The 19056-nt window shown below is 37.3% G+C and overlaps 1 long non-coding RNA gene across 1 annotated transcript in view; it reads right to left on the reverse strand.

Annotated features, from left to right (window-relative positions):
- Nucleotides 1-3369: 3369 nt before the first annotated feature.
- LOC141419791 (uncharacterized) overlaps nucleotides 3370-19056 on the reverse strand; it is a 31301-nt gene continuing 15614 nt past the window's right edge. Inside the window, exon 3 of the long non-coding RNA XR_012444516.1 lies at nucleotides 3370-3462. This is a non-coding gene — a long non-coding RNA (uncharacterized lncRNA). The remainder of the gene's footprint in view (nucleotides 3463-19056) is intronic.

The raw sequence follows: 19056 nt of genomic DNA on the forward strand, positions 1-19056 counted from the left end.
TAGAAATTCATATTTGATCTATCTTCCTTTCACACCTATGCCTTTCCTGATGTATGTGATGACTTAGAAAACCAGGAAAAGAATAAAATGCACAATGCTGACATCTAGAGTATCCACTGAAAATAGCACCCAGTGTTTTACATGATTGCAGGTAATGCTGAATGAGTTGTTGGGGCTTCTGGGTTTGTGTGTGTGTGTGTGTGTGTGTGTGTGTGTGTGTTTGCCAGGTGCTTTGTGTAAGCCATATTGAAGGACAAGCAATATTCTTGGTACAGCTTAGTGTTTGGTGACCAATATTTTGATCACCAAGTGAAATATTTCAAATTTTGACAAAGTCCTAAAACATGATTTCTTTTTTTTTTTTTTTTCATTTCAAGATCAACTTTGGAGAAACTATAAAAGCCAGAGAAAAACAAAGATTTTAAGAACAACAGAAAAGCAGCAGCAGCAGCACTACTACCACCACCACTACTGTAAGAAATCCCTGGGCATACTGAAACTGCTTTGAACTGGTACATGTAGAAGGTGGGTGATAAAGCTTGGCACAGAGGCTCCAGAAGCAAAATGGGGCAGGAGAAAACTCTTAGAGCTTTACTCCTGCCTCTCCTCTATGTAGCCTTGAAATAAATACTGCCTGCTTCATTCACTGCAATAATTACTCACAATAGTCCAGAATTCCTGTGTAGGTGGACACATGTATGGACAAGCCTCTTACTGGGTTGAGGAGTTGGTGAGTTTAGGGATACACTAACCAGATGCCCTTTGGCCTTCATTTCTTGAGCAGGAAATCATACAGTACTATCCTTATCACATATCAGTGGTACGTGAGATTAACATGACATCATTTATGATGATAACCTTGGACACCTGGCTAAAGTAGTATTTGTAAACTTACTCTTTTCACCTCTTTTCTATACTGTGCACTTTGGAAGGAAGTCATGATGTTTGGCTCACTTTTGAGAAATGGAGAGTTATGTCACTTCTTGAGGGGAGAGTATCTCCATAAATTATTTATATGCAGATATATTTGTTTTCTTTCACTTATGTGTTTAGTAAATCATTTATTTATGCCATGGATATTTTTTCATACTTTGAGTTAAAATCCAACACTACTTTATTTTCTTGTTCAAACGGTTTTAGCTTTGGTCATTGGGAGCTCTTTCAGTTGATCAATGTGTTCTGTTAACATACAGCAATCATTTTTTAGTGTTTCCTTACTTCCTTGTACTGCACAATACTCCAAACCCATCTTGTGTAGTCTCACCTCCAGTCTGAGAATCAACCATTTTTCCAAGGAGCTATGGTTCCTTGTATTGCAGAATATTAGAAACTCAAATCTGGACACTGAGCAAAATGCTTCCTTTCATGCAAGTTTGTTGGTGGAAAATGCTCCCAGCTTTGGTTTGCCTTATATAATAGGTATTTAGCCTTTTGGGGGGAAATTTTTTCCCTTTGAATATAGAATTTTAAGGAAGCAGTTTTCTTTCTTTTAGCACTTTAATCTATGTTGTTTTCTGACTGTTATTTCTGATGAGAAGTCACCTTATTTGTTACCTTGTTACCTTATTTGTTACCTTGTTACCTTATTTGTAATTGTTGATCCTTGTTTCCTTCTATGTTAGATGTTCATTATCTTCCCCTAGCTCAATTTAAGAATTTTTTCTTTATAATTAGTGCCTTGGTGTGTGTGTGTGTGTGTGTGTGTGTGTGTGTTTATACTGCTTGGGGTCATTGAGAATTTTTCTAGTGCTACGGTTTGGATTTGGTTTTTGGGTCTCCCAAAGCTATATTGGTGAAAGCTTGAGCTTCATCATGGCAGTCCTAGGAGGTGGTGGAACATTTAAGAAGTGAGGACTACCGGAAGATCCTTGGATCAATGTGGGTGCCGCCCTCAAAGAGATTAAGGTAGTTCTCCTCAGAGGGCTGTTACGAAAGGAACAAGCCTTCCCCTCACTCCTTGGCTTCCTGGTTCAAGACATGACCAGTTACTCTTACACACACTTCTGTCATGATGTGACACTGACACCCTAATCAGAGGCTGATCAAATGGGATTGCCTGATCTGGAACCTACAAAATTGTGTGTTAAATATATCTGTTTTCATCATAACTAGCCTGCCTTAGGTATTTAGTTATTGTAGCAAAACGCTTAGGCATTCAAATTTTCTCCACTCTGGCTAATTGGAACTCAAACATTTCTCTGCCTTGGGTGAGGTCTAAGAATTATCCAGCTTATAGTTTCTTGGCAGTTGTTCTTTGCCTATCCTTTTTGAATGTATGTATGCACAGATCAGTATTCAGCAAAGATTTAGGGGAATTGACATGCCAATTTCTAGACTTTTTTATTTACATAGCTTTCTTCACTCTCATACTTTTCTCAACAAATTACAGCTGTTTCATCTCTACTGATCTTTGATCTCCTAAATCAGTAAGATCACTGTGATCTATTTGGGTTTCCATCCTTCTGTTATGGCCTAGAAATTGCCTCCAGGCAAGAAACTAGGAAATTATAGAGATTACCTTATTGTTTTCCTCTCCTCAAAGTTCACACTTCTGGGGCTGGGGATGTAGCTGGGTGATTTAGTGTTTGCCTACCATGCACGAGGCCCTGGTACCCAAAAAAAGTTCATAGTTCTGCTATGCTTATTGTCTACTGTCTGAAAAAATTATTTCCTATATTTTGCCCAGTTTTTTAGTTATTTATGATAGAAGATCAAGTCCAGACTAATTATATTTATTCTTTCATGGATGGAAGTCGAGATTATAGCCATAAAAATATGATAGCTGAAATAAGGAGCACAGTTGGTGGAACCAATAGTAGGATGAATGTAGCTAAAAAAACAAGTGAATAAGTTTAAAGATAAAATTGAGGGATTTTTTTCCAAAGCCAGCAAAGAAAGATAAAAAGATAGAAAATATAAAAAAAAGCTAAAGGATATGGAAGATATAAGTAAGAATTTGATATAAAATAAAAAGAATCTAAGAATTAGAGATGATAAAAATAGAAAAAACTTATTACTTTAATAAATAATAGAGATAAATTTTTTAGAAATGAAAAATAGTTAAAGACTTCATGTAAATTATAGCCATAGAGTGTGAAACAAGGGTGAGAAGGAAAACCTATACTAGATACTTTATAGTGAACATTAACAGCATAAAAGACAAAATTCTAAAGTCATCCCAAAAGAACAAGTAGCATACCAACAAAGGGACAAGAATCAGGTTGAACTCTGAGTTATCAATAGCAACATTAGATACAAGAAAAAACAGATTATCCTTCCAAAGATGAGTAGGAAAGCTGCACAAAGAAAGAGCCTGGAAGGGAAGAGAAACTAGAGAAAGAATTAAATTCATAATTGACCAAAAACTCACAGTCAGAGTGAAATGGTATGAAAGATCTTGTGCATATCTTCCAGGGCAGAAAATTAGGGGCATTATTTTCCCCAATGAAGCATCATTCTCCTCTGGAATAAGAAAGAATAATTCCATGTTGCATTTGTATTACATTTTTATACATTTTAAAATGCGTTGATTATTTTTCTTTTATTTATATGTGCATACAATGTTTGGGTCATTTATCCCCCGTTCCCCCCCCCTCGCTACCAGGCAGAAACTATTTTGCCCTTATCTCTAATTTTGTTGAAGAGAGAGTATAAGCAATAATAGGAAGGACAAGGGTTTTTGCTAGTTGAGATAAAGATAGCTATACAGGGAGTTTACTCGCATTGCTTTCCTGTACATGTGTGTTACCTTCTAAATTAATTCTTCTCGAAGAATTCTTCTCTAGTTCCTGGTTCCCTTCTCCTATTGGCCACTATCACTTTAAAGTATCTGCATTAGTTTCTCTGCATTGAGGGCAACAAATGCTATCTAGTTTTTTGGGTGTCTTACCTATCCTCACCCCTCCCTTCTGTGCTCTCGCCTATATCATGTGCTGAAAGTCCAATCCCCTTGTTGTGTTTGCCCTTGATCTAATGTCCACATTTGAAGGAGAACATACAATTTTTGGTCTTTTGGGCCAGGATAACCTCACTCAGAATTATATTCTCCAGTTCCATCCATTTACTTGCGAATGATAACATTTCATTCTTCTTCATGGCTGCATAAAATTCAGTTGTGTATATATACCACATTTTCTGAATCCATTCGTCAGTAGTGGGGCATCTTGGCTGTTTGCATAACTTGGCTATTGTGAATAGTGCTGCAATAAACATGGGTGTGCAAGTGCCTCTAGAGTTACCTGTGTCACATTCTTTTGGGTATATCCCCAAGAGTGGTATTGTTGGATCATATGGTAGATCTATGTTTAGATTTTTAAGATGCCTCAACTTTTTTCCCAGAGTGGTTGTACTAGTTTGCATTCCAACCAGCAGTGTAAGAGGGTTCCTTCCCCCCCCCCCCGCCCCCGCATCCTCGCCAACACCTGTTGTTAGTGGTGTTGCTAATGATGGCTATTCTAACAGGAGTGAGGTGGAATCTTAGTGTGGTTTTAATTTGCATTTCCTTTATGGCTAGAGATGGTGAGCATTTTTTCATGTGTATTTTGGCCATTTGAATTTCTTCTTTTGAGAAAGTTCTGTTTAGTTCACTTGCCCATTTCTTTATTGGTTCATTAATTTTGGGAGAATTTAGTTTTTTGAGTTCCCTATGTATTCTGATTATCAGTTCTTTGTCTGATATGTAGCTGGCAAATATTTTCTCCCACTCTGTGGGTGCTCTCTTCAGTTTAGAGACCATTTCTTTTGTTGAGCAGAACCTTTTTAGTTTTATGAAGTCCCATTTACCTATGCTTTTAGTTGCTGAGCTGTTGGGGTTCCATTGAGAAAGTCTTTGCCTATACCTATTAGTTCCAAAGTATTTCCTAATCTTTCCGATATCAACTTTAGAGTTTGTGGTCTGACCTTAAGATCCTTGATCCATTTGGAGTTAATATTGGTATAGGGTGATATACATGGATCTAGTTTCAGCTTTCTGCAGACTGCTAACCAGTTTTCCCAGCAGTTTTTGTTGAAGAGGCTGCGATTTCTCCATCATATATTTTTAGCTCCTTTGTCAAAGACAAGTTGGTTATAGTTGTGTGGCTTCATATCTGGGTCCTCTATTCTGTTCCACTGGTCTTCATGTCTGTTTTTGTGCCAGTACCATGCTGTTTTTATTGCTATTGCTTTATAATTTAGTTTGAAGTCGGGTATTGTGATACCTCCAGTGTTGTTCTTTTTACTGAGTATTGCCTTGGCTATTCCTGCCCGCTTGTGTTTCCATATAAATTTAACAGTAGATTTTTCAATCTCTTTGTTGAATGTCATTGGGATTTTGATGGGAATTGCATTAAACATGTAGATTGCTTTTGGGAGTATAGACATTTTTACTATGTTGATTCTACTAATCCATGAGCATGGGAGATCTCTCCACTTTCTAAGTCTTTCTCAATCTCTTTCTTCAGAAGTTTATAGTTTTCCTTGTAGAGGTCATTCACATCCTTTGTTAAGTTTACACCTAGGTATTTGATTTTTTTTTGAGGTTATTGTAAATGGTATTGTCTTCATATATTCTTTCTCAGTTTGTTCATTATTAGTGTATAGAAATGCTAAAGATTTTTCTAGGTTGATTTTATATCTTGCTACCTTGCTATAGCTGTTGATGGTGTCTAGAAGCTTTTGAGTAGAGTTTTTTTGGGTCTTTAAGGTATAGGATCATATCATCTACAAATAGGGATATTTTGACAGTTTCTTTACCTATTTGTATTCCTTTTATTCCTTCTTCTTGCCTAATTGCTCTGGCTAGGAATTCCAGTACTATGTTGAATAGGAGTGGAGATAGTGGGCATCCTTGTCTGGTTCCTGATTTTAGAGGGAATGGTTTCAGTTTTTCTCTGTTAAGTATAATGCTGGCTGTAGGTTTGTCATATATAGCTTTTATAATGTTGAAGTACTTTCCTTCTATTCCTAGTTTTCTTAGAGCTTTTATCATGAAATGGTGTTGGATCTTATCAAAGGCTTTTTCTGCATCTATTGAGATGATCAAGTGGCTTTTATCTTTGCTTCTGTTAATTTGGTTTATTACATTTATTGATTTTCATATGTTAAACCACCTCTGCATCCCTGGGATGAATCCAACTTGGTCATGGTGAATTATCTTTCTGATGTGTTGTTGAATTCAGTTTGCCATTATTTTATTGAGGATTTTTGCATCAGTGTTCATTAAGAAGATTGGCCTATAGTTCTCCTTTTTAGAGGTGTCTTTGCCTGGTTTTGGGATAAGTGTGATACTGGCTTCATAAAATGTGTTAGGCAGTTTCCTTCCCTTTGTATTTTGTGGAACAGTGTAAGGAGGGTTGGTATCAGTTTTTCTTTAAAGGTCTGATAGCATTCAGCAGAGAATCCATCAGGTCCTGGACTTTTCTTTTTTGGGAGACTCTTGATTACTGCTTCAATTTCATTTTGTGTTATAAATCTATTCAGGTTATTAATGTCTTCTTGTTTCAGTTTTGTATGATCATAAGTATCTAGAAATCTGTCCATTTCTTTTAGATTTTCAAATTTATTTGAATATAGGTTCTCAAAGTAGTCTCTGATGATTTCCTGGACTTCCATGGTGTTTGTTGTTATCTCCCCTTTTGCATTCCTGATTTTACTGATTTGGGTTTTTCTCTCCTCATTTTACTCAGGTTTGCCAGGCATCTATTGATCTTGTTTATTTTTTCAAAGAACCAACTTTTTGTTTCATTAATTCTTTGTATTTTTTTTTGTTTCTATTTCATTGATTTCAGCTCTAATTTTTAATATTTCTCTCCTATTTGCTTTGGGTTTTGCTTGTTCTTGTTTTTCTAGGTGTTTGAAATGTATCATTTGGTCATTGATTTGAGATCTTTCAGTCTTTTTAATATTTGCACTCATGGCTATAAACTTTCCTCTCAGGACTGCCTTTGCCGTGTCCCATAGGTTCTGGTAGGTTGTGTTTTCATTTTCCTTGACTTCCAGGAACCTTTTAATTTCCTCTTTTACTTCATCAATGACCCATTGTTCATTAAGCAATGAGTTATTAAGTTTCCAGCTGTTTGTATGTTTTTTGTCTTTACTTTTGTTGTTGAGTTCTAGCTTTATTGCATTGTGATCAGATAGAATGCATGGTATAATTTCTATTTTCTTATATTTGCTGAGGTTTACTTTGTGCCCTAGGATATGAACTATTTTGGAGAAGGTTCCATGAGCTGCTGAGAAGAATATATGTTGTATGGAAGTTGGATGAAATGTTCTGTGGACATCAACTAGGTCCATTTGATCTACCGTATATTTTAGATCTTGAATTTCTTTATTGATTTATTGTTTGGATGACCTATCTATTGATGATAGTGTGGTATTAAAGTCTCCCACAACCACTGTGTTGGAGTTAATATATGCTTTTAGGTCCTTCAGGATATGTTTGATGAAATTGGATGCATTGACATTGGGTGCATATAGGTTGATAATTGTTATTTCCTTTTGGTCCATTTCCCCTTTTATTAGTGTGGAATGTCCTTCTTTATCTCATTTGATCAATGTAGGTTTGAAGTCTACTTTGTCCGAGATAAGTATTGCTACTCCTGCCTGTTTTCGGGGGCCATTTGCTTGGTAAATTTTCTTCCAGCCTTTCATCCTAAGCTTATGCTTATTTTTATCAATGAGATGGGTCTCCTGTAAGCAACAAATTGTTGGATCTTCCTTTTTAATCCAGTTTGTCAAACAGTGCCTTTTGATGGGGGAATTAAGTTCATTAATGTTAAGTGTTAGTATTGAGAGCTATGTGGTGATTCCTGTCATTTAGTTGTCTTAGTTGTTTGAAGGTTTGATGGTGTGTAGCTAAATCGATGTTACTCTCTACTTTCTTGCTTTTTCTTTTCCTGTAGTTTGGTACTGCCTGCTCTTTCATGGTTATGTTGGGTTTCACTTTCTGTGTGCAGAATCCCTTGAAGAATTTTTTGTAGTGGTGGCTTTGTTGTCATATATTGTTTTAGTTTCTGCTTATCATGGAAGACTTTTATTTTTCCATCTATTTTGAATGATAGGTTTACTGGGTTGAGTCCTAGGGTTGAAGTTATTTTCGTTCAGTGCCCGGAAGACCTCACTCCAAGCTCTTCTTGCCTTTAATGTTTCTGTTGAGAAGTCTTCTGTGATTTTGATAGGTTTACCTGTGTATGTTATTTGTTTTTTCTCTCTTACAGGCTTCAATATTCTTTTCCTAGTCTCTGTACTTGTTTTAATGATAATATATCATGGGGTAGTTCTGTTTTGGTCAGGTCTGTTTTGAGTTCTGAAGGTTTCCTTTACCTGTATGGGCATAGTTTTCTCTAGATTTGGGAAATTTTCTGCAATTATTTTGTCTACACATTCCTTTTTCTTGCACCTCTTCTCCTTCTTCAATACCCGTGATTCTCAGTTTTGGTCTTTTGATGGTGTCAGTAAGTTCTTGCATTTTCTTTTCACAGGTCTTGAGTTGTTTAAGTAAAAGTTCTTTGGTTTTTCCTTTAATTACCATTTTATCTTTGAGTTCTGAGATTCTGTCTTCTGTTTGTTCTATTTTGCAGGACTGATCTTCCATTTTGTTTTGCATTTCTGTTTCATTCTTTTTTCTGAGGTTTTCCATATCCTGAGTCACTTCCTCTTTAATTGTCTATTTTCATCCTGAGTTAATTTATCTCTTTGTTTATCATGCTCTTTGTTTCACTTTGGTGTTTATACAGTGCTTATATGGTTTCTTTTATTTCTTCTTGTGCTTTCTCAAATTCTCTATTTTTGTTGTCTTGGAATTTTTTGAGTGTCTCCATTTTGGTTGACCATATCCAGTATCATCGCTATAAAATTCTCATTGATTACTTGCAGGATTTCTTCTTTCAGAATGTTCTTGTGGGCTTCATTGGGTTCTTTGGCATAGTTTATCTTCATTTTGTTGGAGTCTGGATCTGAATATCTGATTTCCTTCTGGTTCCTGTACTAATTTATTGTTGGGGGGAAAATGATTTTCCTCTTTTTTCCATCTTCCCATCATTGCCCTTGCTATTGTTACTGTCCCTGTACTGTGTGTAATTCAGTATTGTCTAGCTTGCACTAATAACAATGGTGTTATCTAGAATGGAAGGGTGAGAGGTGAGGGAAAGCAAAGAAGGTAAAGAAAAAGGGAAATAAAACAAAACAAATAAATAAACAAACAAAAAATCCCTAACAAAAAAACCCAAATAAACAAACAAAAAAACAGATCCAAAGAAATAAACAGGGAGAAATAGTGTACTAATCAACAGTAAGCTAAACAGGCATTAGTGAGACAGAGAGAGGATAATGAAATAATAATAATAAAAAAAAGACAAAAATACCACAAGTTCAAATGCAATAAAGTTTCATTCTTAATAATTTTCGTGTTAGTCCTTCAGCCTCCAGTTCTGAAGACTTCTCAGTGTCTCTGAAGTAGTTTTGTTGTTTTCTCATCAAAGGGGAAAAAAAACAAAAAAACAAAAAACAAAAAGAACAACAACAACAAAAATATCCCAAGTTCAAATGCAATACAGTTTCTGTTAGTCCTTCAGCATCCGGTAGTGTTGTCTCATCAAAGCAAGAGAAAAAAAAAGGGGGGAAGTCTGGAGACAGTTTTGGAAATATCTATCTGAGGCTGTGGCTCACCTGCCTCCTACTGTCAGCCATCTGCTGCTGCAGACTTTGGTTATTTAGAGTTCTCCTGGATGCATGTCCCTTTCGTTTTCTCCAGTATACAGCCCTACCTGCCTTTTGCAATTGCCGTCTTTTTTGCATGAGTAGTGGCCCTCCCCGCCTCTCCAGTGGCACTTTCCACATGACAGTGGCAGTTTCAAGCTTTCCCCTCTCCAAGGTTGCTTGGTGAGTGCTGCAGCTCCTGCTTTCTCTGGCCAGCTTGTTTATTTACAGTTTGCCTGAGGGATTGCCCCTCCAGGGTTTGGGGCACTCTGCCATCTTTGCTATGTCTGTTTTTATTCAGCTGCTTGTTTATTATTCAGTTTGTTTCTTTCTCGTTTTTTCCCCCCTGGACAGACTGACCCCCAGTCTGTCCAGGGGACTATGCTGATCTGGCCCAGGGTTGTCTGTGAGAATACTGCGTGCTGCTTAGCTCACCTGGTGGTCTGCGTCTTCCCAAGCAGTCTGGGAGCTGGCGTCTGGTGGTGCAGGAGCCCTCCTAGTTTCTCTGTTTAATGTGGAGTGGGGATGCTATTTGTGGGCTGGGAGTGTGGAGGAGTCAGAGTTTTGCCTCTTCTTTGTGGCTTTTCCTGCAAGGTGTATCTCCAGTGTCTCTCCAAGATTTTACTTTAGGAAGCACGCTTTCTGCTTCCTCCCTCTAGTTGCCATCTTCAATGTGTTGATATTCATTGTCACATTTCAAACTTTTGTGGTTCTGGAAGCTTGGATGTTCTTGTGTCCATTCAAGTGGTATTTTTTCCATTGTATAGACAAAAAAACTGAGATCCATCAATCAGCTGCCTAGCCAGACTTAGCCTTCTAAGTTTCTAATTGACACATTTGTGTTCTTTCTTCAGCCTAGTGAAGCAGCATGAAAACTCAGCTGCGCTGGGTAGATTGTGACCTGATTTGTCAAATGGAACCTTTCTTTGAGAGGCATTTTGGTTAGGAGTGGTCATTCTCTAATAAAATGTTAACTGTGCCACCTCTGAGAAGGCTATGTTCTGCTCCACTTTGCTTTTGCACTATAATTGTCTGCAGTACTGAGGACATAATCCAATAATGAAAAATTTTCCTTTCCCTCTTGGAGTTCTTAGTCATTTACATGGATAAGGTTTTATTGGGATAATTATTGTAAATATAGCACACATGAAGGGTAGCTCAATTGCATTTTTACAGCATAAATGTGTGATAATGAATTTCATGGCAACTCACACAAACCTCCCTGAAAGCTACCAGCAGGGGAGAGATTACTGTCTGTCAGTGAAATGACAGATAGGCAGAAACCCCTCCTCTAATTTTGCTTCTCTAAATATGAAGTGTCTCTTTCCCATGGAGCTCATAACAACTCTTCATATTGTCAAGTACACATGAGAATTATTTTTATCAACCACCCTAAGCATCTAAAAGACCCAGTAAGGGAACAAAAAGAGCATAACAATTCCAAAGAAGTAGCTATATGCTACAGTCCAAACATCTCCTAATAGATGGAATGGAATCATGAGACCAGAAATACATCAGCCCCATATCTAGCCTCCTCTTTGGCAAGGTGAAGAGCTTCAGAGAAGCTACTTTTATTAATATAGAATGTAGTCTCCTCCTTTGTGACTATGCTTTCACTTTTGTCTCCACTTGAAAGATGTATTCTGTGTGAATATGGAAACCCCTGTGCCCAACTCTCTCTTCCTCTCCCTCTCTTTCTCCATCTCCATCTCCATCTCTATAATCTCAATCTCTCTTTATCTCTATCTCTGTCCAGCAGAGCCTGATGCTATGAAAGCAAAAACCCTCTCATAGCTTGTTGATAATTAAGATAGAAATAAGGATAGATAGAGCCTAAATTGTATGTTAGGAAATTTCAAGCTTCCATGCAACAAATTGTAAGCAGTTTGTTTACAAATTGTAAACAAATAGTGAAGTGTAAAATGAAGCACCAAATGTAAGAGGTAGTTTAAGTGGGCCAGAGAAAATGAACCATATGTACCAATAAGTTTGAAAATCTTTCAGGGATAGCTAATTTATATGTTAATACCCTTTGCAATTTTAAGATTAGTAATTCTACTTTATACTTAAAGCACCATTTTTATTTTAATCAGAACCCTTTGGATATGTATTTAATTACTGGATTCAAAAGAAAATGTAAAGCTCTTGCAGAGCCTAGCTGGCACCAGCTGCACTTGGCATCTTCCTCTTCAGATCCCATAGCTGCTTATTTGAGTTGCAGTCTGAATTGGTTTTGTAAGGGTATAATTGGCAAAATTGGCCTTTGAGGCCCTGGGCCTCCTTGCTTCCCCCTCCCCTTTATCTTTGTGCTATCACCCCTCCCCTCACTATCACTATTCCGACTATTCCGCCTACTACCCCTCCTTTTAGGCTTCTAGCACTACCTATTCTCTTCTTCTTCTTTCTTTCTATTAAAATCTGCTCTGTGGAATGGTTCTAATATAGTCATTTATGACTTGGTATGGATTTAAATTAACCTTTTTCCTCACACAGGGAACTTGCTTCTAAGCTTTATCACCAATTATGGAATTAAAGTTTTTTCCCTCATCAAAGAGATTTGGAGCATCAATGAACTGGGGGGGGGAAGGGTAGATTTTTGACCAAATGGACCTTAATAGCATCTCAGAAATTGATGGATGATTGTACAATCCACAGTACTTAGCACAGTGGCTAGAATACCTAGTGGCAGTTCAATGAGGATTTACTAATTGGATAAGTGGTTCTCTACTTCTACCAATAAGCCTTTGACTGTTAGACTTTTCAATGTCTCCCAGGTGGGTATTGTGGGACTTGGGCACATTGGATTCTGGTATTACACTGGAGTTTGATAATAAGAAAGGTTGCAACATTTGAGAAGATTGAATCTTGGAGGATAATTCAATGAGTAGCCACAGAACAGAATCAGAAAGTTAAATAGACATATATAAATCTTCCAGAATTGAAAACTGTCAAAATTGCTAGAAGATTAGATCACATTAGTCATTTGCTGTAAACCTGCTTTGGCTGTGCCTTCAAAGACTTATTTCCTGACTGTCATTCAACTGTGGCAGGATCTGAGGAGGTCAGAGTATGGCTCTGGAGTCATTTTTGATGCGTTTTTCTTTAGCCTAAAACACAGCAGGAAAAAAGAGTACAAGGTGGAGAAGAGATTTACATTTTTCCCTTATTGCTCATATGGAGCATATATTTCCATTAAAAAAAATCCTTTCATAGAAAGCTCTTGGAAAACTTGACCCCAAAGGTGAGTATTATTTGGAGAGTTTGGGATGTGGCTTTCTAGCTAGGAGAAGGTTTGAATGTGATTAGCAGGCAAGCCCTGTACTTAGCTTCTTGGCTCCCATTGGCTGACATTCATCCATACACCATGGAGCCTTTCCTGCTTCTGCTTCTACTAGAAACCACCCAGCTACTGTTCAGACATTCTCCGTTACATTATTGAACCCTTTTTGTAGTCATTTAGGAGTGGCCTGCCCTCTATGCACAGAAATTAATAATTATAATTTTCCCAAAGAAATCCTGTGAGGAGAGACTTGTGGTTGCCCTAGCCTGTTTTACTAACATAAGGTCAACTACTACTTGCTTTATGGGAAGAAGTGGGAAGGCAAATGGGGGTGCTTTGCTCTCTCTTTGACTAAGGTATTTGTCTTAATTGCTAGGCAACATTTCATTGCCTGTTTCTCATACTTCCATTCCTCAGAAACCCCACATATGTTGCTTTTTGGGGACCTTAAATTTTTTTTCAATAGATTAAGACTATAACTGTCAATAAGCAAGGACTTTTGCTCCAAGGCTGTCAAACTAGCCCTTTTCAAGTCTGCAAAATTTGTTTAGCAATTTAAATAAAAAGATATGAGATATCACATATACCTGTAAGTGACTCTTCCTTTCATGTTTTTGCCTCACTATAACTTGAAGTGCTTATTAACCACAAGCTTTCCATTAAATAGAAAATGTAATTATTCTCTTAGAGAGGAAGGGCAAAACACTCTCAATGACTTGACCGAAAAGTCCCTTAACTAATGGCAGCTTCTCTCAAATTAGGAAAAAATGTACTGATTCTGAACAATATGGGAGAAGAACAATAAAATCTGGAAAATTGTAAGAATAATATCACTCTCATAAGGAGTTTTGGGCTATAAAAATCTAATAAGCACTTTATTAAAGGCATATTTGTAAAGATAAAAAAACATTGCATTCTAGACTCAATAAAGTAAGATGGGAATGGTGAATAATCTTAAAGATCTTTCAATAAGGTTTACTGAAATGTTTAAGAAGTTTGCAGCATTACTTGAAATGAAATTTTATATAATGAAGTCCAAAATCCCATTATGATGGTTCTCAAGCAAGTATCCAAGTGACTACTACAACTTATTTTTTTAAACAAGGGCTGTTAATTAACCAAACCTTTTAACTAAACTGTATTTGTGCAGAAGAGGTATATAAAAAGATTAACATCTTCTAGGGTTTTATTTTACAGCATTTCCAGTGTATTGTGGGTTCTTATGGGTTAAACACAATCTTGTAAGCCTTTTACAACTACATTACTAGTCTGAGCTGATGCTCTTGATAGTTGGAAAGATGACTCCAAGACCTGGCAATATCTTTAATCGTCAAATATTGAATTTTGTTCACTAATGTAACTTACTATACTGTACTCACTTAGGCAGGAAATTGGACTCATAGGAATTTTGGTCATAAATTTTGAAAAAAAATAGGGTTTCAGGTTAACTCTTAGTTATCCAGACAAAAACAAGCAGACACAATAATCTACTCTTATACCAAATGAAGAGCAGATCGGCCATGTTCGCATGCTATAGTATTGAATGTAGACAAAAATGATTGTCTACATTTTGGAAACAGTTTTATTAAATTTGTGATTCTCATGTAATTATTCACTATATATAACCACCCATAACAGTGCCTAGCTTATGACAGAGGCTTTTAAAATACTTTTTGTCTAAATGTCAGAATGATTGTCTTTGACAAAACATATGATGGAGAAAAAGCAGCCTCGTCAACAAAAACTGCTGGGAAAACTCGTTAGCAGTCTGCAAAAAACTGAAACTAGATCCATGTATATCACCCTATACCAATATTAACTCAAAATGGATCAAGGATCTTAATATCAGACCACAAACTCTAAAGTTGATACAGGAAAGAGTAGGAAATACTCTGGAGTTAGTAGGTATAGGTAAGAATTTTTTCAATGGAACCCCAGCAGCACAGCAACTAAGAGATAGCATAAATAAATGGGACCTCATAAAACTAAAAAGCTTCTGCTCATCAAAAGAAATGGTCTCTAAACTGAAGAGAACACCCACAGAGTGGGAGAAAATATTTGCCAGCTACACATCAAAGGACTGATAACCAGAATATATAGGAAACTTAAAAAACTAAATTCTCCCAAAACTAATGAACCAATAAAGAAATGGGCAAGTGAACTAAACAGAACTTTCTCAAAAGACAAAATTCAAATGGCCAAAAAACACATGAAAAAATGCTCACCATCTCTAGCAATAAAGGAAATGCAAATTAAAACCACACTAAGATTCCACTTCACTCCTGTTAGAATAGCCATCATTAGCAACACCATGAACAACAGGTGTTGGCGAGGATGTGGGGAAAAAGGAACCCTCTTACACTGTTGGTGGGAATGTAGACTAGTACAACCACTCTGGAAAAAATTTGGAGGCTTGTTAAAAATCTAAACATAGATCTACCATATGATCCAGCAATACCATTCTTGGGGATATACCCAAAAGACTGTGACACAGGTTACGCCAGAGGCACCTGCACACCCATGTTTATTGCAGCACTATTCACAATAGCCAAGTTATGGAAGCAGCCAAGAAGCCCCACTACTGACGAATGGATTAAGAAAATGTGGTATCTATACACAATGGAATTTTATGCAACCATGAAGAAGAACAAAATGTTATCATTCGCTGGTAAATGGATGGAATTGGAGAACATCATTCTGAGTGAGGTTAGCCTGGTGCAAAAGACCAAAAATCATATGTTCTCCCTCATATGCAGACATTAGATCAAGAGCAAACACAACGAGGGGTTTGAACTTTGATCACAAGATAAAAGCGAGTGCACACAAGGGAGATAAGAGGATAGGTAAGACACCTAAAAAATTAGCTAGCATTTGTTGCCCTCAATGCAGGAAACTAAAGCAGATACCTTAAAAGCAACTGAGGCCAATAGGAGAAGGGGACCAGGAACTAGAGAAAAGGTTAGTCCGAGAAGAATTAATTTAGAAGGTAGCACACATGTACAGGAAAGCAATGTGAGTCAACTCCCTGTATAGCTATCCTTATCTCAACTAGCAAAAACCCTTGATCCTTCTTATTATTGCTTATACTCTCTCTTCAACAAAATTAGAGATAAGGGCAAAATAGTTTCTGCCAGGTATCGAGGGGGTGGGGAGGAGAGGGAGGGGGCGGAGTGGGTTGTAACGGAGGGGGTGGGGGCAGGGGGGAGAAATGACCCAAGCATTGTATGCACATATGAATAATAAAAAAATAAAAATTAAAAAAATAAAATAAATATCAGGATGAAAGTATGTTCTATGTAATTTTGTCATATGAAACAATGTTTGCCACTTGTTCCTGACACTCTGTGTTTTCTTGTTGTCTTGCATTCTTATTCTATGAATCAATTATTGTTTCAGGGGAATACATATATTACCCTAGAACAAATGTTCCATCTCTTGGCTCTGAGTTTGAAAGTGTAATTTTTGAGTGTGTAGTGAGATAATAGTTTCAAAAACCATGCTGTGATGAAAATGAAGATTTTCCAACTTATAAAAATCATTAGCTTTTCTGTACACCAACAATGAACAAATTGAGAAAGAGAAACAATTCCATTTACAATAACCTCTAAAAAATCAAATACCTAGGAGTAAACTTAACAAAGGATGTGAATGACCTCTACAAGGAGAACTACAAACCCCTGAAAGAGATTGAGGAAGACTACAGAAGATGGAAAGATCTCCCATGTTCATGGATTGGTAGAATCAACATAGTAAAAATGGCTATACCACCAAAAGCAATCTACATGTTTAATGCAATTCTCATCACAATCCCAATGACATTCATTACAGAGATTGAAAAATATACTCTAAAATTCATTTGGAAACACAAGAGATGGTGAATAGCCAAAGCAATACTCAGTAAAAAGAGCAATGCTGGAGTTATCACAATACCTGACTTCAAACTGTATTACAAAGCCATAGCAATAAAAACAGCATGGTACTGGTACAAAAACAGACATGAAGACCAGTGGAACAGAATAGAAGACCAGGATATGAATCCACACAGCTGTGCCCACCTTATTTTTGACAAAGGAGCCAAAAAATATATGATGGGGAAAAGATACCCTCTTCAACAAATGTTGCTGGGAAAAATGGTTATCCATCTGCAAAAAACTGAAACTAGATCCATGTTTATCACCCTGTACTAGTATCAACTCAAAATGGGTCAAGGCCTAAATATCAGACCTGAAACTCTGAAGTTAGTACAGGAAAGAGCAGGGAATACTCTGGAAGTAATAGATATAGGTAAGGACTTCCTCAATAGAACCCCGGCAGCTCAACAACTAAGAGAAAGGATGGACAAATGGGACTTCATGAAGCTAAAAAGCTTCTGCACAACAAAAGAAATGGTCTGTAAACTGAAGAGACCACCCACAGAGTGGGTGCCAGCTTTACATCAGACAAAGGACTGATAAACAGAATATACAGGGAAGTTAAAAGGCTAAACTCTCCCAAAATCAGTGAACCAGTAAAGAAATGGGCAGCTGAACTAAACAGAACTTTCTCAAAAGAAGAAATTCAAATGACCAAAAAACACATGAAAAAATGCTCACCATCTCTAGCCATAAGGGAAATGCAAATGAAAACCACGCTAAGATTCCACCTCACCCCTGTTAGAATAGCCATCATCAAAAACATCACCAACAACAGGTGTTGGCAAGGATGTGAGGAAAAAGGAACCCTCATACACTGTTGGTGGGAATGCAAGCTAGTGCAACCACTCTGGAAAAAAATATGGAGGCATATTAAAAATCTAAACATAGATCTGCCATATGATCCAGCAATCCCACTCCTGGGAATATACCTAAAGGAATGTGACACAGGTTACTCCAGAGGCACCTGCACACCCATGTTTATTGTAGCGCTATTCACAATAGCCAAGTTATGGAAATAACCAAGATGCCCCACTACTGACAAATGGATCAAGAAAATGTGGTATTCATACACAATGGAATTTTATGCAGCCATGAAGAAAAATGAAATCTTATCATTCGCAGGTAAATGGATGGAACTGGAGAACATCATTCTGAGCGAGGTTAGTCAGGCTCAGAAGACCAAAAATCATATGTTCTCTCTCATATATGGACTTTAGATCTAGGGAAAATACAGCAATGTTGCTGGACCTTGGTCACATGCTAAGGGGAGAGCACATACGTGAGGTATGGGGATAGGTAAGAAACCCAAAATATGAAAGTGTCTGATGTCCCCACTGCCGAGGAACTAATACAGAAACCTTAAAGCAACAGAGGTCAATATGGGAAGGTGACTGGGAAGTAGTGAAGAGCTCAGGTAGAGATGAATCAATTCAGGTTGTAATACACTTGTTCATGGAAGCAATGCTAGAAATCTTTCTGTATAGCTATCCTTATCTCAACTAGCAAAAATGCTTTGTCTCTCTTATTATTGCTTATGCCTTCTCTTCAACAAAATTGGAGAAAAGGGCAGAACAGGTTCTGCCTGGAAGCGAGGGGGCGTGGGGGGAAGACGGAGGGGGTGGGGGGTAAGGGGGAGAAATGGCCCAAACAATGTATGCACATATGAATAAATGAATAAAAAAAAAGAAAATGATTTTCTTTACATACCAAGAACAAAATGTTGTGGTCTGAAAAGAGTACTTCATTGTCAGTCATTGTATGGAGAGGATGGGGAATACTAACATAAGGGAAGGTTCAGTCTCTCAGGAAACCAAGAGTCATTTTGATACTCAGAGGACTTGGGAGATATATGGGGAAGAAGGTGTCTAGGTTTTTGATGCTGACTTCACACTCTGGACCATAAAAGGGGCTGATGTTACCTTTCCTATTTGTTGACTCATGTGCTCCATATCAACACAGAGAAGCCACAGTGGAGTAGAAATGGTACGATGGTGATATGACAAAGCAGAGAGTGCTTAAAACAGTCTGTTTGGTCCTAAATGGCTGTAAGGAAAGTCTTTAAGTTCCCTTTTGTCCTGGTGGGGAGTGCAAGAGTGAAGAAAAGACAGGTGGAGAAGAAGAGGTCTGGGATCAGAAAGAGAGGGGAGCTGAGTGCAGAACCATGGTATTAGAGAATGGAAAGTT

Source organism: Castor canadensis, chromosome X (assembly GCF_047511655.1).
Source record: "Castor canadensis chromosome X, mCasCan1.hap1v2, whole genome shotgun sequence".
Lineage (NCBI taxonomy): Eukaryota > Metazoa > Chordata > Mammalia > Rodentia > Castoridae > Castor > Castor canadensis.